This window comes from Syngnathus typhle, linkage group LG6 (assembly GCF_033458585.1).
Source record: "Syngnathus typhle isolate RoL2023-S1 ecotype Sweden linkage group LG6, RoL_Styp_1.0, whole genome shotgun sequence".
Lineage (NCBI taxonomy): Eukaryota > Metazoa > Chordata > Actinopteri > Syngnathiformes > Syngnathidae > Syngnathus > Syngnathus typhle.
In genome coordinates, this window is record NC_083743.1 from 17,392,717 (window position 1) to 17,416,775 (window position 24,059).

Consider the following 24,059-nt stretch of genomic DNA (forward strand, 5'->3'; position numbering starts at 1 on the left):
GACAGGACAAGCTAGGTAAATTATTACAGGTTACATTCCAACATAATCATACAATGAAGATATTCTGCAAACCCTAACACCCCCCACAATAAGTCTCTGTCGCTACGCACTTGGCTTGTCTGATCCCTTACAGTTACATATAAAAACTTCATGATTCAAATGATTTAATTTCTATCGATCAACTTTGCAAAGTTTCTGATCACGCTGTCATGATTTGTTATTATTAGTGTATCTTCACTGTCCATATCTATGTATTTTGTTTTTTATCCCCGTTTTAGTGTCAATAGCAGCCTTATTATTCCCTCTTTTATCAAAACTCCTCAGTTATGTCCGCCCCAGCACCCAAACACGCTTCCATCCCTTTTGTCCCATACTCCACCAACTTTGTAATGCTTCAGCAGTCTTTAGCAATGTGTTCAGTTTGACTTCATGTGACTCGTGCAAGTCTTTAGCAGCCGATCCTCTTAGATTCTCATTATGATGATTCAGGATTGGACCATCTGCCACTCTCAAATGCGTCCATCTTGTCTTTGTTTTTTCAGTCCATTTTCTTTTTGATCTGCAACTGTTTGTATTCCACCAACTGTATGGTTCTTGTCCTGTGAAGAGCTGTGCTTGCCCCCTTCAAGCATGATAATAGTTCCTGTTGTTCTCCCAAAGGTCAAAGGTGCCTCATGACCAGGGACAGTTCTCTGTTGATTTTGAGACAGCCAGTGGAGTAAGAAGACTCAGTTCATGAATCGTGAGGCAGAACACACTGGGACACAAATTTTACAAATCAGTCATCCTGTGTAGCATTTGTTTATTACCCCCAGATCCTCCTATTAACATTTTATATCCTATCAGTTGCGCACACATCATCTTACTATCAAGCCACCCTTATCAAATGCAATTTTTCTTTTGAGTAATCCTACCCATTAACATGGCTAAAATCCTCTTTCTTCAAAGTTGTTACACAACTTTTCAATAAGAGTTTCCAACATGCAAATTAAAATATTCAACCCGCATTTTTCCTTCATCCTGATTTTAATCGTTGATTCCTTTTTCCTTCGATCATAAACTGGTCTCACGTAAATAATTTATTTTCCTCTTCCCATCTCTCACTTCACACGTCACTCACACCCCCTTCTACATTGCTCGTTCCAGTGTTTATCATAGAATTAAGTTCCAAAATCCTTTGTAATGAACTGTAATGTGTGAACTGTAAAACATTCTACCAACATGGGTGTATATGCGGCAAATGTTATTGTTCAATCTATAGGTCATACAGTGCCTGTGTTCCAAATATGACACTCCTCCTTGATTTACCATCTCATAAGTTATTGTTGTCAGCAGCGCTGAAGGATAGTGCTTGAAAGTGAATGTCTCATTGCCCAATTTACAACACATGCCAGATTTGAGCTAGTATTTATTTATTTATTTTCCATCCTCATGTTAACTGACATGTCATAATTAAAATGTAATTTTGCTTTTAATTTTAAGTCTTTCAAAATTGCTATATCCTTATGCACCGAGATAAACTGTTAAATATATCAGATTACAAATCAAACTGTCACGTGCCGTGTCAGAGGACGCTCAGCTGGCAACTGCCCTCAGCCGCACCCCTTCATTACCGTACCGTCGTCAAAGTCAGCTTTATTGTCAATCTCTTCACATGTCAAGACACACAAAGAAACCGAAATTACGTTTTCTCTATCCCACGGTGACGAGACATAGTACACGATAGACATACAAGTAAACAACACAATATAAAAACAAGAAGGCACAAACAATAAATAATAAGAGTGATGAATAAATAATAAATAAACAGATAACGCAATAAATAAGAGGAGCAAAATGGAGCCAGTGTGCATACAACAGACAGGGCCCTCTTGTGCCCCACAATTGCACATTCCCGTTCAGGGTGCGAGTACATTGGGTTTCCAAATTTTTCAAAGTGCTTTGTCATCCTGCCCATTGATTTTTTCCGCTTCCGGGTTCTCTGCCGGACGCCCTCTTCCTTCTCAGCCAGACTCCCAATACTTTTCAGGCTTGGACGATTTTGTTTTCTCCAGCGTGGAACTCATCTCCCTGACTCTAAAGTAAGTTTGAATCTTTTATTACACTGTCGATCTTTTTTTTCACAGTTGGAGTGCCTGGGAGAGCGGAGGCTTCGTGGCCGTTTGTCTGCCGTCGATCATCGGACACAAAGTATGGCTGCGGATCGAGAGGTTTGTGTGGCTTCGTGCACCAACTGCACCCTTCTCTTAGAGAGGTTGTCCCTGCTAGAGGGACGTGTCCGCCAGTTAGAGCAGAATTGCGCGATAACTGTAGATGTGGCGGATACAGACGCGGGCTGTAGTCAGCCTGCTAGCCCAGTTAGCATTAGCCCCAAGCGGCTTGCTAATCGCGATGAGCCAGGTAAGACGCATAGCCGTCCAAAGTCATCTCGGTCTACTGGCCCTCGCACTTTGGTCATAGGTGACTCCATTACCCGAAATATTACGCTTACAAATCCAGCCACGGTAATGTGTATTCCTGGGGGCAGAGCACCCGACATAGAAGCTAATCTTAGGGAGCTGACTCGCAATAGGTCTAGTCAACAGCGTAGTTCCATCAACACTAGCTACTCGGACATAGTGATACACGTCGGCTCCAATGATGTTAGGATGAGGCAGTCGGAGATCACAAAGAGAAACATAGCGAGGACTTGTGATCTCGCTAGAAAGATGAGTCGGCATCGAGTATTTGTCTCTGGCCCCCTGCCTGGGAGAGGCACTGATGAGAGGCTTAGTAGATTAGTCTCCCTTAATCGATGGATGGCTGGGTTCTGTAAGAAGCAGGGACTGTATTTCATAGATAACTGGCCTTCCTTCTGGGGCCGCCCCGACCTGCTGAGGAAGGACGGCCTTCACCCTAACCGTGAAGGCGCCTTCACTCTTTCTAGGAATATAGATTACTGTTTGAGCCACACATGACAGGTCACTTTAGAGCAGGCCGGGTCACAGGTGATTAGACCACCTGTCAGGATGGGTTTGGAGTCTGTTAAGATAAAGTTAACTAGCGCTAGGCTAGACTCCCAGCATGCACATAGCTCCTTGTGTAGACTAGAGCGTGATAGTTTGAATAGTGCGACAGTACACATAAACGCACTTTCTACTGGGGTAGTAGACAAATCCAATCATTCCACCCCGACCGGTTTTGCTGAGGAAACGGTGCCGGTTTCAGATAATTCTACACGTGTAACAAATATTTACTATCAGATTCCCACGGTCGTATCAGCCCACCGCGCTAACAAACATTTGAGAGGTGATGTCAGGCTTAGAGAACACAATCTTACTCGCATTTCGTATAAATATCCTTCGATAAATACGCACCCGGATCGACCAATTACACTTAAACTTGGTTTTATGAATATTAGATCGCTTCATACGAAAGCCATTCTCGTTAATGATCTCATCACAGAACATAATCTAAACGCTTTTGGTCTCTGCGAGACCTGGTTAAAACCTAATGAACTGATGCCGCTTAATGAGGCCTCGCCTCCAAATTTTGTGAGCTCGCATGTGGCGCGTCCTCGAAAAAAGGGTGGGGGTGTCGCCCTCATCTCGAATTCCGAGCTTAGTTTTAGGCCTCGTTCGATCAACGTATTTAAAACATTTGAGGTTCTCATTGTCCGATCCACCGCTTTACCGTCATTTTATCTTGTTGTTATTTACCGTCCACCCGGGGCTTACTCTGGCTTCCTGGATGAATTTTCAGAATTTGTGGCTGATCTCGTAACCAATGCGGATAATATAATTATCATGGGCGATTTCAACATCCACATGAATTTACCGTCAGAGCCACTTACTTCGGCGTTTCAGACTTTAACTGATACCTTTGGTTTTACGCAAGCTGTACAGGCAGCAACGCATAAGAATGGAAATACCATAGATCTGGTATTATCCCGAGGACTTGCAACCTCAAATATAGCAGTACTGCCATACACTACTGTTTTGTCTGATCATTACTTAATAAAGTTTGAAATTATAGTTCCTTGTCAAAGACAAGAGAGCAATCAGCATTATAGGAGCCGTCATTTCAACTCTATGACTGCAACTGCGCTATCTGAAATACTGTCGCCGGCAACCACTAATTTTCTCACATACGCCGACTCTATTGATAATCTTACGAATGAATTCAATGCGACATTGTTAAATGCCATTGACTCTGTGGCGCCGTTACGTCTGAAAACTCGCCGTAGAGTGCCTACTCCATGGTTCACAGATGAAACGCGTACGCTTAAGCAATTATGTAGAAAGCATGAGCGCAGATGGCGTCTAACCAAACTTGAGGTTTTCCATCAGGCATGGCAGGATAGCCTCCTGAAATATAAAGATGCGCTTATCTTAGCAAAAACTCGATATTTTTCGCAAGTTATTAATCTCAATAAAAACAATCCGAAACACCTATTTGATACAGTGGCAAAGCTGACTCTGCGCCAGCCGACCTCCGATAGTTCCTTCCACTCAGCTGACGAGTTCATGAAATTTTTTGCTCAAAAGATTGAATCCATTAGGGATGAGATCAAGAATAGCATTCCAATCGCTCGGTCGAGCACGCCGTTTACCAACGCTGATGATCATGCAACAACCCTCTCAACTTTTAAAAGCGTGTCTCTTGAAAGGCTTACACAAATTGTTAGTGCGGCTAAACAAACAACATGTTTACTCGACCCTCTTCCAGCCAAACTACTTAAAGAATTATTTCAAATTTTAGGACCGTCCGTCTTAAATATAATCAATCTGTCTGTCTCCTCTGGGATAGTGCCAACAGCCTTTAAAACCGCTATCATTAAACCGTTACTTAAGCGACCAAATCTTGACCCGGACTGTCTCAGTAATTATAGGCCAGTTTCAAACCTCCCATTCATAGCAAAACTTCTTGAAAAAGTAGTAGCGCAGCAGCTTATTGATTACATGGTCGCCAATAATCGATACGACACTTTTCAGTCTGGTTTTAGAGCTAATCATTCCACTGAGACAGCACTTGCGAAAGTGACTAATGATCTCCTCGTAGCTATGGATTCAAACATTTCGTCTGTACTGTTACTACTCGATCTTAGTGCTGCCTTCGACACTGTAGACTTCAATATTTTATTAGGGCGTCTTAAAAGTTGTGTTGGTATTTCAGGGTCAGCACTAGGCTGGTTCCATTCCTATCTATCAAACAGGACGCACCGAGTGGTCCATGGCAATGCGTCCTCGGAGCTCTATAATGTTACATGTGGTGTCCCACAGGGATCGGTTCTCGGACCAATTCTTTTTAATATTTATATGATTCCGCTTGGGGACATAATACGTAAATATAATATTAGTTTTCAATGCTATGCGGATGACACCCAATTATATATGCCGTTATCGATGACAGATCCGCGGGATTGTTGTAATCTTGAGAAGTGCCTTGCGGAGATCAAGCAATGGATGTCTCTCAACTTCCTTCGTCTTAACCCAGATAAAACTGAGATGTTGATAATTGGTCCAGCTCGTTATCAACACTTATTCAAGGAAACCGCTATAACTATAGATAACCGTACTATCACTCAAAGCGATACTGTAACTAATCTCGGGGTAATATTTGACCAAACTCTCTCCTTTCAAAAGCACATTAAGAATATAACCAGAATTGCGTTTTTTCACCTTCGTAATATTGCAAAGATTCGTCCGATCCTTTCGACCGGTGATGCGGAAACTATTATACATGCGTTCGTCACGTCGCGCCTGGACTACTGTAATGTACTATTTTCGGGTCTTCCTAAGTCCCGCATCAAAAGTCTACAGTTAGTACAAAATGCCGCTGCAAGGCTGCTCTCTCGGACAAGAAAATTTGATCACATTACCCCAATACTAGCCAACTTACATTGGCTTCCGGTCCATTTAAGATGTGACTTCAAGGTTCTTCTATTAACCTATAAATCGCTGCATGGCTTAGCGCCTTCATATCTCGTCGACCTAGTTGTTCCTTATGTTCCGTCTCGTAACCTTCGTTCGCAAAACGCTACCCTTTTAGCGACACCGAGGGCTAAGAAAATGTCTGCAGGCTCTAGAGCATTTTCTATTCGGGCTCCAGAGCTTTGGAATGCCCTACCAATGGATATTAGGACTGCTACCTCAGTAGAAACATTTAAGACACGTTTAAAGACACATTTCTATGACATGGCCTTTAACTAACCTGTAGTGGCCGATTCGGCTGGAGTTTGTTTTCTCTCCCTCTCCACCCCCTCCCTCCCCCCTCCCCGGCCGGGGAGGTGGTTAGGTGGTACCCATGCTGACAGCGGCTATCTGGATTCTCGTGGCCAATTCAGGATAGGGGAACTGCAGCTCAACCTCCTCGAAGAGCACTGCCAGGACAATTGAGGGCTCCTTTCGGCAGCCCTCTGCTGTGACATGGACATCCACTTTTTATTTAATTGATTTTCATGTTGTATCATTTGTGCCCTCTCTGCATCCATTTCAACCTGGTGATCCTGAAAGGGGGATCCTTCCATCTGTGGTCCCTTCTCAAGGTTTCTCATTTTCCCCCTGCTAGGGGTTTTTAAGTTTTTCCTTGCCCTTTTGGGAGCTTAAGATCAGGGGATGCTTTGAGAATAATTGTCAATTTCTGTCTATGTGAAGCCCTTTGAGACTGCTTGTGATTTAGGGCTATACAAATAAACTTGACTTGACTTGACTTGACAGTAAGCATAGCGCAAAAGTACAGGACGCTACGCAGAAAGGGGAAGCGAGTTCAGGATCCTAACAGCCTGGAGTACGAAGCTGTTGGTGAGTCTGGTGGTGCGGGAGCGCAGGCTCCTACACCTCTTCCCAGAGGGCAGAAGATCAAACAAAGAGTGAGCGGGGTGACTCACGTCACTCACAATCGTGGTCGCCTTGCGGGTGAGATGGGAGATGCAAATGTCTTTCAAGGAGGGGAGTGAAGCACCAATAATCTTACCAGCCGTGTTCACTGTGCGCTGCAGGGCCTTCAAGTTGTAGTCAGTGCAGCTGCCACCCCAAACAGCAATACAGCTGGAGAGGACGCTCTCAATGGTGCCACGGTAAAATGTAGTTATGACGGCCGGAGGAGCGCTCGCTCGCCTGAGTTTCTGCAGGAAGTACAGGCGGCGCTGGGCCTTCTTCGCCAGTGATGCAATGTTGGTGGACCAGGAGAGATCCTCACTGATGTGCACCCCCAGAAACCTGGCGCTGCTCACTCTCTCCACCACAGCACCGTCGATGGTCAGCGGCAGGTGTTGGGTGTGACCCTTCCGGAAGTCAACAACAATCTCCTTGGTCTTGTCGACGTTCAGCAGGAGGTTGTTGTCCCTGCACCACGTGGTCAGAAGGTCAACTTCCAGCCTGTATTGAGTCTCGTCTTCCTTGGTGATGAGACCCACCAGAGTCGTGTCGTCAGCAAACTTCACTATGCGGTTGTCGCTGTAGGTTGCAGTGCAGTCATGCGTCAGGAGGGTGAAGAGCAGCGGACAGAGCACGCAGCCTTGGGGGGCCCCTGTGCTCAGCGTGATGCTGGCGGAGATTTTGTCGCCAACACGTACCACCTGTGGCTTCTGACAGAGGAAGTCCAGTAGCCAGTTGCAGAGGTAGGTACTGAGGCCCAGCTTGTCAAGTTTGCTGATGAGACGTTGTGGCACAAAGGTGTTGAAGGCAGAACTGAAGTCCACAAACAGCAATCTCACATACGAGTCCCTTCTCTCCAGGTGGGTGAGGGCCGAGTGGAGGGCAGAGCAGATGGCATCCTCAGAGGACCGTTTGGCTCGGTACGCAAACTGGAAGGGGTCAATGGGGGGGGTTCATGTAGTATTTAAACCCTGCCCGAGTGTTTCTCCCTGTCGGTGTCTACTGTTTTTCCCCGTTTGTGTCCGCGCCTGTTGTGCCTTAGTCTACTTTCCCCGGGTGTCGTGTGTAGGCTAATGGTCAGAACCTCTCCCTAGTGACTAGGGCCTAGTCTGTACTTGGTTCGAGGGGAGTTCCATTTCCCACTCACTGTCTGTGAGTTTCTTTCCACCTGTGCCTTCGTTCCTCTTCTCCCTTCCCTTCAATAAACCCTGGTCCACGATGCATTTGGTCGTCCTGCTCTACTCAATTCTTGACACATACCTCCTCCTTCACTCTCACAATTCTTGATAAAAACAGTCTACTTATCTAGACACTGTCATCACATGCTAAATAATGGCCTGCAAATTAAACATAATGTTGTTGCTGTGGGCCCTCAAAACATGTGACTAGAATTTGGACAATTATTAACCCTCATCAATTGATCAATCATCTCCTCACTAAATTCCTAGCCTGTTAACCTATCTGCATAAAGAAGATATTTACAATGCAGGGGATAAGAGAATAACAAGGAACACCTGAACCCTAACCCAAGAACACAAGGAAAACCTTAACAATAAACAAAATAAACCCAACCCACAATCAAAACCAAATAAATTAGGACCATGACATATGTGGACCCACGCAGTACTCCAAATATTTCCTCAATAAAATTTTAGCCTATATGTGTAGAGCACCATTAATTTCGAATTATTGACTGAATTTTATCCTTAATTTAATCCCAATCATGAATGCCCTCTACTTAATACTTTACTTGGTGTGCTTTTAATAAAAAGTGCCCCCTTGCAATGTAGTTTTTATTTGTTGTTTTTAACGCTAAGTGATTCAAATCTTTGATTTATCCTTACATGTAACCACCTTGTATACTCTAATGTCCTAATCGATCAATAATTCCTCCTAAATTTAACGTCTGCAATCACAATTTAATTTTATGAGGGCTGGGCACTCTCCCCGTTGGACCAGTTTCTGCCCACAACCCTCAGATTATTCTATAATTTCTAATTTTTACATTTAACAATGGAAATCTGATAAACCATTGTCTAGAACAGGGGTGTGCAAACTACGGCCCGCGGGCCACATCCAGCCCACGGGACCGTTTAATCCGGCCCACCAACCCTGAATAAATTGTATAATTAAACATTTTTTGGGTCATTTTGCCTGCAATGGCTGCGTTTCCCCAGTAGATGGGGAACCGCTCGCCTGCGCATTTACTACCGGAAGCCGTGTCAGAAAGCTTGGTGCACACTCACAAGTGCGTGTACGTACTCAGTAGTACGGACACGGCGCACTCGCGCTCTATTTGTATCAGTCCCGAATTTAGAGCGTGGGCTGTGACGACAGCATTCTTGTAATTCGCGCGCTGAGCTTTCAGATACAGTTTTAGACTATGACGCACTAACAAAAAAGGGAGACCAACAACACTGTTCCCTCTGAAAATGAAGGGGAGGCTCTCAAGTTTGTTGTAAAAAAAATGTATTTTGAATATAATTTGTACACATAGAATGGATTGAAACTAGTGACCATTCTAATTTTCGAACAATGCAGGATGCTCAAGGACATTGATGCACCACCTGTTTGCGACTAATCTTAACCTGTAAAGTTCTTAAGGCTTACTTTAAGGAAGTGTTTCCCGTTTCCTCACCTCTGTTACCAGGTGTTTGTGAGTTATAACTCTGCTCTGATTTTCAGATACCCCTCACCGTGTTTCCGTTAGGGTTAGGGTTAGGGTTAGGGCATCCTTTATTTGGATGTATGCTTTCACAGATTCTTCAAGATGATATATTTGGTCAGAATGTTTGCCGTTTGATGTGATCTCATAAGATAAACATCTTTCATTAATCTGACCTGCAGGCACTGAAGTGATGGAGACTGTTATTCATAATAACAGTGTCGTATTTTATGAGAATCACTGATAGCAGTTTTTTAGTGAATTATTATTATTATTTTTTAATCCTGTTAATAAATGCGTTTTTTCTTCAAAAAACTTGTTTGGAATATCCATGCTTTACTACCTACTAAAGGCGAAAATCTTTTATGCAATGACCTTTACAGGTCGCTTATATTACTTCACACAAACACTACGTCCATCTGCTCCTGGTTCGGCCCTCCGGTCAAAATTTAGAACCCAGTTCGGCCCGCAAGTCAAAAAGCTTGCCCACCCCTGGTCTAGCACACCGTTTTTGTGCACCATTTTAGCCCATTTCCATAATTTATCATGAACTGGTACAAAGACAAACATAGATAACACACACACGGGCCCACAACATAGACAACACGACTCTGGCAATGGCAATCTTCCCAGCCGATGACAAGAGGGGGGGGGCATCTGAAGTGCGGAGAGCCTCGCCACCACCACGTCACACAATGCGACCCCCCCACCTCTGTCCTAAATATGCATTTGCGCCCACCTGACCATTTGGCCCTAACTTTAGAGCCGCACCCTTTTGAAAACAAAAATAGTTACAGTTTAACCCCACCGCACAATGGGATACAACCTTCATGCTAATTATACATATACTATATACATTCTTGATCAAATTCTTGTGAAGCCATTTTTCTGACTCCAACTCACATGAACCACAAACCATCACTTCCACCCCATGAACAGCAGAAACCGCGATAAACGAACCGCGATGTAGCAAGGGATTACTGTAATTTGAATTTCAAGTGACGTCAGCAGCGCGACGCGGCGTGGCGCGGCGGTTGTTTACATAAAGGACAAAGATTGATCACGGGATGACGAAGATGACAAAGGGCCCCACGTACTACCGGCATCAATAGCGGCTTTGTTTGTAAGTGACACGGAGGACGAAGAGTATGAAGGATTTAATGATTTGGAGTGACACAGAAGGTTTGAAAAACTATTATGGCTTTTTTTATTATGGCCTGGTCCTACTCTACGGAGCTCTCTTTAACCTCCGTGGATGGAAGTCTGGGGCGGGCGCTTGGCCGCGTGGCTGTCCGGGGACGGTGGATGGAGCTTGGACATGGCTTTTACGCACGCCCGGTCCTACTCTACGGAGCGCTCTTTCACCTCTGTGGATGGAAGTCAGGGGCTGGTGCTCGGCCGGGTGGCTGTCCGGGGACGGTGGATGGGGCTCGAACATGGCTTTTAGGCACGCCCGGTCCTATTCTATGGAGCTCTCTTCCACCTCCGTGGCTGGAATTCCACGCCGTCACACGCCTGGAAGTTTGTTTTGTTAAATAAAAAGCCGTTTACCAAACCCACGTCTTTCCTTGTACTTTGGTAACGCTACAATATATGTAGTTATATATCTGTGGAATAACGACGATGCTGACGTCAGGGCGCACGCGGGGCGTTGTTGACAAAGGACGAGGAATTTGATCGATGGATTTAATGATTTGGAGTGACAAAGATGGTTTGATAATATTATTGCTTATATAATAGTTATCCATCCATTTTCTGTACCGCTTAGTCCCCACTGGGGTCGCGGGCGTGCTGGAACCTATCCCAGCCATCACCGGTTGCCAGCCAATCGCAGGGCACACAGAGACAAACAACCATTTGCACTCGCACTCACACCTAGGGACAATTTGGAGTGTTCAATCGGCCTACCAAGCATGTTTTTGGGATGTGGGAGGAAACCGGAGTGCCCGGAGAAAACCCACGCCGGCCCGGGGAGAACATGCAAACTCCACACAGGGAGGGCCGGAGGTGGAGTCGAACCCGCACCCTCCTAACTGTGAGGCGGACGTGCTACCCAAGTGCTCCACCGAGCCGCCTATATAATAGTTATTTGATATATAATTTATATATCGTTATATGGGCCTGTGGAATATTTTGAAGTGCAAGCGCCGTCAGCTGCGCGCACCCGGCCGGCATTGTTGACATAAAGGACGATCGATGGATTTAATGATTTGGAGTGACACAGATGGTTTGATAACATTATTGCTTATATAATAGTTATTTGATATATAATTTATATATCGTTATATGGGCCTGTGGGATATTTTGATGCAACCGCCGCGCACCCATTGTTGACATAAAAGACGATCAATGGATTTAATGAATTGGAGTGACAGATGGAAGATTCAAGATGGCGGCGCGTGCATACGCAGCGACCTCTCTCTGTCCCGCCCAAACGGTGTTTTGTCCGTCTAATGAGTGTTTGTCCGGCAGTTTTTTTTGTTCGTCTCGTCGTACTGAGTCGTGCTACAAGTACGGCAGGCAGGTTCTGCTTGACATCGGCCAAAGCGAGTTTTGTCGAGTTCTGGACTTTGATGCGGGAACATTAAAGGAGCTCGGCCTGCTACGTCCTGAAGCGTCGCCGGGCTCGTCTGCTATTCCTGGCCCGGTTGGGAAGCGTCGAAAGCGGTGTGCAAGGAGGCTGAAGAGGGGCAAACGCGGGGGCGTCCGGGCCAGGCTGGCGGCCAACCCTACTCGCCCGGCCGTGCCTCCCATTCTTCTGGCGAATGTTCGATCGCTGGACAACAAAATGGATTACATTTGCTTGCTGCAATCTACAAACCGGACAGTGCGGGACTGCTGTGTGCTCGTGTTCACGGAGACTTGGTTGTCTGTCAACATTCCGGACTCTGCTGTACATCTGGAGCGGCTAGAGTGCTATCGGGCGGACCGGGCCATTGTACAAGGGGGGAAATCTCGTGGAGGTGGAATATGCGTCTACATCTGTGACGAATGGTGCCGGGACTCTGTAGTGGTATGCAAGCACTGCTCGCCACTGGCGGAGTTCGTGATCATTAAGTGCCATCCTTTTTACCTGCCAAGGGAATTCAACGCGATTCTGCTCGTTGCGGTTTAGATCCCGCCTTCCAACATCGAAGGCGACAGGATCGCGGCTCTTAGTGAACTGTATCAGTGAACAAGAGACAGCGCACCCTGACGGTTTCACCATCTTCGCTGGGGATTTTAATCATGCTAACCTGAAGTCTGTTTTTCCGAGGCTTCACCAGCATGTTAATTTTCCTACGCGTGGCAACAGCTTCCTGGACCTGGTCTACTCTTCGCATGAAGGAACTTTCAAAGCCGCCCCCTCCCCCATCTTGGACTTTCTGACCATATCACTGTTATGCTTTTGCCCGCATACAGACAAATGGTGAGAGCGTCCAGGCCAGTTCGCAAGCAGGTACGGGTGTGGCCTGTCGGTGCCTCTGATGCACTGCGTGACTGCTTTGGCTCTACTGACTGGGACATGTTTAGGAGGGCTGCCACTTGCGACGATCAGACAGACATTGAGGAGTATACTGACTCTGTTTCCTTCTACATCAGGAAGTGCATTGATGATGTGACTCACTCAAAATCCATCGTCACTCGGGCTAACCGGAAGCCATGGCTGACGGCGGCTGTCTTCAGGCTGCTGAGGGCCAGGGACAAAGCCTTTAGAGCGGGGGATGAGGCTGGCTTGAGGACTGCGAGGGCCGACCTGTCCCGGGGCATCAAAGATGCAAAGAGGGCGTTCTCGTGCAAAATTACCGCCCACTTCAAGGACAGCAGGGACGCACGGAGCCTTTGGCAGGGCATTCAGACCATCACGGATTACAAGCCCGCGCCGCAGAGCTGTGAAGGCGACGTCCGTCTGCTCAATGACCTCAACCGCTTCTTTGCTCGCTTCGACGCTCAGAACAGCACTTGCCCGCTGAAGGCCACTCCCCCTTGACACGAGCTGCCTCTGTGCCTCTCCGCCGACAGCGTGAGGAGGGCGCATGCCGCTATCAACATCCGTAAGGCGGCGGGCCCTGACAACATCCCGGGTCGAGCGCTGAAGGACTGCGCTGGTGAGCTGACATCTTTAACACTTCCCTGCAGCAGGCCATCGTCCCGTCATGTTTCAAAGCTGCCACCATCGTACCTGTGCCGAAGAAACCCGCGCCGTCCTGCTTCAATGACTACCGCCCCGTGGCACTTACGCCCATCATCATGAAGTGCTTTGAGCGGCTTGTCATGAAGCACATCCGATCCGTTCTCCCCCCCACCATTGACCCCTTCCAGTTTGCGTACCGAGCCAAACGGTCCTCTGAGGATGCCATCTGTTCTGCCCTCCACTCGGCCTTCACCCACCTGGAGAGAAGGGAGTCGTATGTGAGATTGCTGTTTGTGGACTTCAGTTCTGCCTTCAACACTTTTGTGCCACAACGCCTCATCAGCAAACTTGACACGCTGGGCCTCAGTACCTACCTCTGCAACTGGCTACTGGACTTCCTCTGTCAGAGGCCACAGGTAGTACGTGTTGGCGACAAAATCTCCGCCAGCATCACGCTGAGCACGGGCGCCCCCCAAGGCTGTGTGCTCAGTCCGCTGCTCTTCACCCTCCTGACGCATGACTGCACTGCAACCTACAGCGACAACCGTATAGTGAAGTCTGTTTCTCGACACGACTCTGGTGGGTCTCATCACCAAGGGAGACGAGACTCAAAACAGGCTGGAGGTTGACCTTCTGACCACGTGGTGCAGGGACACAACCTCCTGCTGAACGTCGACAAGACCAAGGAGATTGTTGTGGACTTCCGGAAGGGTCACACCCAACACCTGCCGCTGACCATCGACGGTGCTGTGGTGGAGAGAGTGAGCAGCGCCAAGTTCCTGGGGGTGCACATCAGTGAAGATCTCTCCTGGTCCACCAACACTGCATCACTGGCAAAGAAAGCCCAGCGCCGCCTGTACTTCCTGCGGAAACTCAGGCGAGCGAGCGCTCCTCCGGCCGTCATGACTACTACATTTTACCGCAGCACCATTGAGAGCGTATTGCTGTTTGGGGTGGCGGCTGCACTGACTACAACTTGAAGGCCCTGCAGCGCATAGTGAACACGGCTGGTGAGATTATTGGTGCTTCGCTCCCCTCCTTGAAGGACATTTACACCTCCCATCTCACCCGCAAGGCGACCACGATTGTGAGTGATGTGAGTCACCCCGCTCACTCTTTGTTCGAGCTTCTGCCCTCTGGGAAGAGGTACAGAAGCCTGCGCTCCCGCACCACCAGACTCTCAAACAGCTTCATACTCCAGGCTGTCAGGATCCTGAACTCGCTTCCCCGTTCTGCGTAGCGTCCGGTACTTTTACTGTCTGTATACACACTGGCTCTTATTTGTTGTGTTATCTGTTTATTTATTATTTATTATTACTCTTATTATTTATTGTTTGTGCCTTCTTGTTTTTTATATTGCGTCGTTTACTTGTATGTCTATCGTGTAATATGTCTTGTCACCGTGGGATAGGGAAAACGTAATTTCGATCTCTTTGTGTGTCTCGGCATGTGAAGACGTTGACAATAAAGCAGACTTTGACTTTGATTTTGAGATGGTTTTATAAACGTGTTATTTATGCAATAGTTATTTATTTATAACTCTGAATGTTACGTCAGGCCTGTTCTCAGGTCTTCGTTTGTGTTTATGTCACGTTAGCATACCTATCGTTTAGTCCAGACATGGGCAAACTACGGCCCGCGGGCCACATCCGGCCCACGGGGCCGATTAATCCGGCCCGCCAAACCTGAATAAATTGTATTATTACATTTTTTTGGGGTCATTTTCCCTGCAATTACTATGTTTCCCCAGTAGATGGGGAAGCGGCCGCCCGCGCATTTACTCCCGGGAGCCGTGTCAGATTGCTCGGTGCACACTCACAAGTGCGTATGCGTACTCAGTAGTACGTAGTAATTTCATCTATCAGTGCCGAATTTCGAGTGTAGGTTGTGACGTCAATATTCTGGTAATTCGCGCGCTGAATTTTCTGATACAGTTTTACGCTAATGCCACCCACAAACCTTCCCCTGGAATCCTTCCATTAAAAAGAGTGGCCCGAAGTAAAGAAAGGTGGACACTGACTGCTGAATGTTAAAAAAGAGTGGACAATTCTGCTCGACCTACGTATGTGAGAAGACGTTCAGCCACATGAACGTCAACAAAGCCCGTCACAGATCTAGGTTTAGTCCAAATTTTAGTCCAGACTATGATGCACTAGCAAAAAAGGGAAAACAACAATACTATTGATTTCTTTATTACTTTATTTAGATGTATTCTTTCACTGATTCTTCAAGATGATGTATTTGGTCAGAATGTTTGCCGTTGGATGTGATTTCGCCTCATTAGATAAACATATTTCATAAATCTGATTTGCAGGCGCTGAAGTGATGGAAAATGTTATTCATCATAACAGTGTCGTATTTAATAAGAATCACTGTAGTAGTTTTTGGGTGAAATATTTTTTAATACTCCTAATAAATACATTTATTTTCAAAAAGCTTTTTTTAATATCCATGCTTTAGTATCTACTAAAAGTAAAAACCTTTTATGCAATGACCTTTACATGTCATTTATATTACTTCACACAAAGCGAGCGCTCCTCCGGCCGTCATGACTACATTTTATCGCGGCACCATTGAGAGCGTCCTCTCCAGCTGTATTGCTGTATTGCTGTTTGGGGTGGCGGCTGCACTGACTACAACTTGAAGGCCCTGCAGCACATAGTGAACACGGCTGGTAAGATTATTGGTGCTTCGCTCCCCTCCTTGAAGGACATTTACACCCGCAAGGCGACCACGATTGTGAGTCATGTGAGTCACCCCGCTCACTCTTTGTTTGAGCTTCTGCCCTCTGGGAAGAGGTACAGGAGCCTGCGCTCCCGCTCCACCAGACTCTCCAACAGCTTCATACTCCAGGCTGTTAGGATCCTGAACTCGCCCCCCCTTTCTGCGTAGCGTCCTGTACTTTGCGCTATGCTTACTGTCTGCTGTACGCACACTGGCTCAGTTTTGCTCCTCTTATTTATTGGGTTACCGTTTTTTTCCGTGTATAGTGCGCAAAATTCAACTAATTTATTGTCCTAAAATCTGGGGTGCGCATTATACATGGGTACAAAAAAAATTTCAATTTTTTTTTTTTTCAATTTTTTCAATTTTTTTTTTTTAATTAAGTCCCAATGATCGTCACACACGCAGGGAGGCAATGGGTCCCATTTTTATTGTTAGGGTGCTGATCACTCTAACTTATTTTGCAAGGACCACACTGGAGTCAAGTTAGTCATTTTAGGCACCTGCAGGCGGAGAGTTCACTCGTTGCTGTGCTCACAGCAATGGTCGAATGAAGTCTGACTCAGGCCTCGTCAGGCTCTTATTTATTGGGAGAAACAAAGTGGGGTTGAAAGTGGGGGTTTGGGAACACACAGGTTGGGGTGAAGCAGCCGGTCCCTGCTGATCAAAGCATAGCAGGGGACCTTTTACGACGTTCTGTAAACAAAGCAACTTTGATTGCTTCCTCTGCAGCTAGTCAATAAGTTGAAATGATCTTAGCACTTTGGTAAACTAATTTTGTCTAGACAGGACAAACTAGTTAAATTATTACAGGTTATATTCCAACATAATCATACGATGAAGATATTCTGCAAACCCTAACATATCCCTCCTGTTTTATCATATGATTATGTCAACCTCGATCAATCAAACGCAAGTAAGAAAATACAATGAAAGCAATAACTTCCAGTGAAGGTGAGGTTTTCCCACAATACTCCAGTCCAAAGTATGTGCAACTCAAAAAACCTGCGGCCAGATTATGTGCAGGAAAAGAGTTACACGGTCCCTCTGCCTTAGGCAACCAGACTGTTATCAATCAAGATAAAAATTGCTCGTGATTGTTCAGCCGTTGGGGGCTTGGCACGCCCACTGGTGGAGGGTGAGCACGATTCTCACCCCCTTCGCAGATCTGCTCCGTCCGGGGAGAACTCTGGAATGTCTGCTGCGTGGTCGTTGTCTTCAGTGGCTCAGGGTGGACTACCTGGCCACCAAGGGGGAAGAGGATTATTCTGCCTCTGTATGAACTGGAGCGGGGACTGTCGATGGCTGGTCTGGTTCCTTGCAGGAACCCTTCACTGGGGCGCACTGGGACAGATGATACCACGATCCTCCTTTGCCGGCCAGCCGGACGGCATGTGAGATGCGCTCCACCAATTTATAGGGTCCAGTCGACGCAGGCTCCGTCCCCCTCCTTCTTGGGAACGTTGGGGTGATCTGGACCTGGATCCGCCACCGAAAGGACAGCAGCACGTCCGGAAAACAGCAAAAAACAGCACCTTTTCTGCAACCTTTGCATTAGTCATTTGAGATGTTTCTCCTGCTCCTCTCATCACTGTTTTGGTTGCCCTGGTTACAGAGGCGTTGCTACACCAAAGGGAGGGAAGATTGTGTCTGTAGCAACGTTGATTAGCTAAGGAATGTAGTGTGGTGTGAACTAGCACTTCATTGTCGACCCGTGACCCCCGCAGAGTTTGTCCATCTGTTCTCCTCCAGTTGTTGGCCGAGCCGTCCGCGAGTGAGATCAGATAACTTCAATTGCCACTTTCCTGTGGAACAATGCAACTAAACCTTTGCTAGACTTTATATATGGCTGACAGGGATCAAAAGACATCCCTGTCACTAAAGAGGAAGAACGTAGATAAAAGGAAAGCCATAAACTCGTAAAGACAAGGCCTACAGGTCTGGCAGGCCAAGGCTTCACTTAAATTAGTCCAACATTTCCCTCCTGTTTATCACACATTTGCTAAATTTCTACATTACCAAAAACAACCACTTCTCTTGATTTTCAGTTGTCGGATCACAAGTATGCGCACAAATATTTCCACCAAAGAGGATAAATGTTGCGATATCATTATTCGGAAACACACAGATCTGGGAAAAAGTCTGCAAACTCAAGTGCAAAAATTGCATCATCATCATCGTTATCATCAACATGCTGCCGTTCAGACATTAGGCATACCCGGGCCATCTCGTCGTCCATGGGCGAGATTGCTGTAGTGATAAGACGATTAAACAGAGCACGGAGACATGGAATACAACAACCTCCACACAAGCTGAGTATAGCAGTTATTTAGGACACAAGGGCTTCATACTTCCCAAAAGCAGTCATCCACTTGTTGTGCTCTTTCATCCTCGTGTTGAGGGATTGCAAGTCTGCAATCATCTTCGTCAGGCTCCCATCAGGGGCGGTGTCCTTCTGGATGAAGGTACAGCATTGTTCCCTGAACATTGCGCAGACCCTTCCTTTCCCAGACAACAACATAACAAGAGCATTGCGGTTCTGGATTGACATTAGGGAAGGCATGGCTAGCTGTTCGTGCACTGCCTCAAGTCCCACTTGTGTCCGTTTGCCCAATTTCTGCATGTTGCAATGGATGTAATTTATCCTGTCAACGTTCTTGTTCATCGTCCACCAGCAGCAAATGGAGGACTCCCATCCCGCTTCAATTTGGTCAATTAATTCTTATTAATCAGGAACTCCTCTGGGGACTCTAATTGCATCAATTTCAGTCAGATCATCGTCGCCTCTCAAATTTAAAGACATTATGTTTTTGTTTTTTCCAGCTTTTTCTCAGATCTTGGCATGTCGGTACATATATAATTTTGGTTGACTACAGTCTCTAAAAGCAATGGTTTCTTTTCTTTTTCTTCCATTCAACGGATATTATATAGGACACTTTGTCAAACATTTTCACAATCAGTAAACAAACTATCCACATCCATTTTCGAGATATTGATTCCATTCTTTAACATCTACAGCAGTTGTTGACAAACTATTATTTCTTTACATAACGTTTTTGCCACTGTTAAGGCCTTCAGTGTTTATTTTGAAGCCAATTCAATCCATTTTTAGAATGCATCTATTATGACCAGGCATTATAACCCTGTGGATCGTGTTAAGCACATGTTAAACAAGCTCTACAAAAAAAAAATTATAAACGTTTTGAATATGAATCAAATTCATATGTTGTATAAAGCTGACTGAACTGCCCTTCCATCCCCCCTGTTGAGCCAGGTGTCAACGGCACGTGACAACACCATGGCTCAATACAGCTGCCCATTTGTATCGTTTCCTTTCCTTTCTCAACGTGACAACCCAATTCACCAATCGAATAAAAAAAAAATAAAAAAAATAAACAAAATAACTGCTGGTAAAATAATATAATAGTTAACTGTTGTAGTTCCATAACTTTAACAAACTCAATCGCTCTCTTATTCTCAAATTTTAAATTTAGCTTTGAAATGTCGGTATTTCATAATTGTACATCATCTAATTCCAGAAAGCAAGTTCTTTCCATCTCTCAAATTTTGTCTAACCAAGGCTAGGCACTAAAGGAGCGTGGACCAGTTACTGCCCATAAACAAATTGCTCGCTTTTTTATTTTTTTATTTTTCCTTCCTATCTTAACAAAATCGGTTTTGTTTTGCGGTGCAAATCAGATAGACTACAGATAAATAAATTCTTTCGTGCACCTATATTAGCGACTTTCATTCTTTTAACACATAACACAACACACAGACAACACAAAAACAGCAGAGACAGAGCTCACAAACAACACCAACAAACAACGCTGCGCAGACGTCATCCTCTATTTTGACGTGTTGGTTATACTTTTTCTTTTTTCTTTCCTCAGTGCCTTTTATTCTTCGTGCAACTATTGTCACACCTTCCCTAGGCATCACCCTGCTTCAACATCACTTGCCACCACGCACTCAGCACACCCCTGGAGTGGGTACGACCCTACTCCGCGCGCAGCCACAGCAAGGGAAGCAAGAGGGGGGGGCCCGGCATTTTCATACTGATTTATCCCAGCCTGGCCAGTACTGGGACAATCAATGCCGCCGACCCCCACTCGCGCCAACCCAGCAAACAACTACCCGCAGAGTCCAGAGCCCCACACCTACATCAGTCTCCCCCACAATCAAATTACAATATCAATCACCACAGGAGCCGGCTCCTGCACCCTTTTCACACCACAATACCACACTCCCCCCTCCACAGTCCAGTCTAAGTGGAGACAATGGAAGGCAGGAAGGCACAGGTGAGACACCGAAGGAGCAAGCTCCAGCAGTCCTCCCACTAACCAATTACAACATACAACAAAAGCACAAATCACTTATGTCTGTTTGGGAGGATCACAACAGCCAAACGTTACAAATGACAAACCACAAGACACAGGTCTGGGAACCACATCAACGACCGCCAAACGCAAATGCCGGGTCAAGGACTGTTCTTCGTCTGTTCTTTGCAACTCTTGTCAAAAGCAACCTTTATTTTTCTTTCGTTTGTATTTGCTCGGGTTTTTTATTTCCCTTCCTAGCATCTAATTTACTCAAAATACTTCTTCCTTCAAAGTCGCTCAACTACTTGCCCATAGCAGTCTCCAACAACTTCAACCATTCAACCTGTATTTTCCCTTCAGTCGGGCATTCAGTCATCAATGCTCATTTGCATCTCTCACACAGTCTCCAAAAAGGAGTCTTTCCATCACATTGGTCCCAATTCATCCAAGCACTCCACACAACATTCACATACCATTTTCAATTCAAGGTTCCTGATAGAACAATCCACTAATCCCCAAAAAAAACTCAATACAATAAAAACGGCTGGCAAATTAATTAAATTAAGCTTTTTCTTTGTTTTCAAATTTAAAGAACTCAATCTCTCAGATTCAGCTTGCATATAGAAGATCGTATAATCTTACAACACAACCAATCAATAATTTCTATTAAATGTAGCATACAATATCTCTGTATTAGCATGAGCGGTCAAAAAAGGGGGGGGGGGAAGCTTGACATGTTGAAAATTTGGCTTTTCCTCTGCCTCTTCCTCCACCCTTTGATTGATATTGTTTTGCACGACGACACGCTCTCGCCAAGTGGCCCCGTTTCCCACAGTTCCAACAGTCCAAATTTGAGCTGGAGTTTGAATTGAATGGCGGCCTGCCGCCTTGTTGGTCTCTAATGCAGGTTTAAATTGACCTTCCACCAAATTCTCTTTGCAGTCAGTTTATCCTACCAGTCGCACTCTCTCAACCACACAACATTCATGCAAACAGCTTGGAACAACGGACAAAAAAAAGAATCCACGCCCTTCTTCACTCAAGAAAAAGAAGCTCTGTTCTTTTTCTTAGCCCGTTCCTTCCACTGGGACTTGAAACCCCAGCTGTTTCATAGCTTGGAAACACCAAAGCCGTATCTCATAGCTCGGACAAACCAAAGCTGCATCTCATAGCTAGGACAAACCAAAGCCGTATCTCATAGCTCGGACAAACCAAAGCCGTATCTCATAGCTAGGACAAACCAAAGCCGTATCTCATAGCTCGGACAAACCTAAGCCGTATCTGCGCTTTTTTCCATGACTTACTTGTCTCCTCGGTCCGCTGCAATGTGGGACCCCGTCAAACCACCTCTGACAGACGAAGGCAGACCTAAGATGCTGGCCCAGCGAAGAAATTCTCTTCCCAGGACTTTCTTTTCCAGGTCCCCATAAAGGACGCTGGCTTGTCGACAATGCAGCACGTCCTCCTCCGTCAGCCAGATGGCGGGTATGAGGGTCCCGGGTTTCGGCACCAAAATGTTAGGGTGCTGATCACTCTAACTTATTTTGCAAGGACCACACTGGAGTCAAGTTAGTCATTTTAGGCACCTGCAGGCGGAGAGTTCACTCGTTGCTGTGCTCACAGCAATGGTCGAATGAAGTCTGACTCAGGCCTCGTCAGGCTCTTATTTATTGGGAGAAACAAAGTGGGGTTGAAAGTGGGGGTTTGGGAACACACAGGTTGGGGTGAAGCAGCCGGTCCCTGCTGATCAAAGCATAGCAGGGGACCTTTTACGACGTTCTGTAAACAAAGCAACTTTGATTGCTTCCTCTGCAGCTAGTCAATAAGTTGAAATGATCTTAGCACTTTGGTAAACTAATTTTGTCTAGACAGGACAAACTAGTTAAATTATTACAGGTTATATTCCAACATAATCATACGATGAAGATATTCTGCAAACCCTAACATTTATAGTCTTTGGTATGGTCTTAACTAGGCTGGATGTAATTTTTTTTTTTTTTTTAAAGTCCTGATGTACTTTCTAAAATTTAAGTGGACCTCAGTGCGCACTGCGCAGGGAGCTTAATTTGGTGCGGTCGCGCAACCGCAGCGCGCCGGGCGCTCACTGTCGCATTGCTTAAAGAGCGCCTTTGTGTTTTAGGATGAACAGCAGAGACCAAAGGAACAAGGCAAAGTGTTGTGAAATAAAATATTACCTGTAATACGCATTTTGTTATTTGCTGATTGAAACTGCTAATTAAACTGTGAATTGAAACTAATAGGAAGAAAACAACTCTCGCTCTTTATATAGCTGACGTGTCTTGCGCATCCGTTCTGTGCATTTTATTTCACAACACTTTGCCTTGTTCCTTTCTTCTCTGCTGTTCACTTCAAACACGCTGCATGCGACCGCAATGCTCTCGTATCAGACGCTTGCTCGATCACCTGCTCGTTTGCTGTCCCGTGCGCGCACGGAGCGCGGTGGTGCGTTTACCGGCAGTCGGAGAAATCAACGCCAACAAAAAAAATTACATCCAGCCTAGTTAAGACCATACCAAAGACTATAAAAATGGGACCCATTGCCTCCCTGCGTGTGTGACGATCATTGGGACTTTAAAAAAAAAAAAAAAGAAAAAAAAAAATTTTTTTTTAAAAATTCATAAAAATTGGGTGCGTATTATACATGGGTACAGGCATTTTTCCAGCATCAGCATGCCATTTTTAGGGTGCGTATTATACATGGGGGCGCACTATACACGGAAAAAAACGGTATTTGTTTATTATTTATTCATCACTCATTTTATTTATTTATTATTTATTAGTTATTGTTTGTGCCTTCTTGTTTTTATTTTGTGTCGTCTACTTGTATGTTTATCGTGTACTGTGTCTCGTCACCGTTGGATGGAGAAAACGGAATTTCGGTTTCTTTGTGTGTCTGACATATGAAGGGATTGACAATAAAGCTGACTTTGACTTTGAAAAAACACTACATCCATCTGCTCCTGGTTCGGCCCCCCGGTCAAAATTTAGAACCCAATTCGGCCCGCAAGTCAAAAAGTTTGCCCACCCTTGGTTTAGTCTGTTGTTGCTCGTTCATGTCTGTTATTGGTGTTGGATTTTGTCGAATAAATTTCCCCCGAAATGCGATTTATGATCCGGAGCGATTTACATATGTTTTTTTCACGTTATTGTGCATTTTATGGCTAATGTGACCTATATTCCGAAGCGACTTTTAGTCTGAAAAATACGGTACTAAATTGATGATGTCCAAGCCAAAAGCTCACTAACCCCGTACAAAATGACACAATTGAAAGAATGATGAATGGGGGGGGGGTGCGACAGTCGGCGAAGTGGATGTATGTGCAGAAATGGTTTACAGGAAGGACATTTGGAGATAA

General features: G+C 45.5%; 1 long non-coding RNA gene across 3 annotated transcripts; it reads left to right on the forward strand.

Moving 5' to 3' along the window:
• The first annotated feature begins 1,645 nt into the window (after positions 1 to 1,645).
• LOC133155248 (uncharacterized) lies at positions 1,646 to 13,267 on the forward strand. 3 transcript variants are annotated; one of them, XR_009714644.1, is made up of 3 exons: positions 1,919 to 2,210; positions 6,277 to 7,600; positions 7,718 to 13,267. It is a non-coding gene; the product is annotated as an uncharacterized LOC133155248 (long non-coding RNA). The 3 variants fall into 3 exon arrangements; XR_009714645.1 differs by lacking the exon at positions 7,718 to 13,267 and having other exon boundaries at positions 1,933 to 2,210; positions 6,277 to 6,896; positions 6,980 to 6,994; XR_009714643.1 differs by lacking the exon at positions 7,718 to 13,267 and having other exon boundaries at positions 1,646 to 2,210; positions 6,277 to 6,690.
• Positions 13,268 to 24,059: the final 10,792 nt, after the last annotated feature.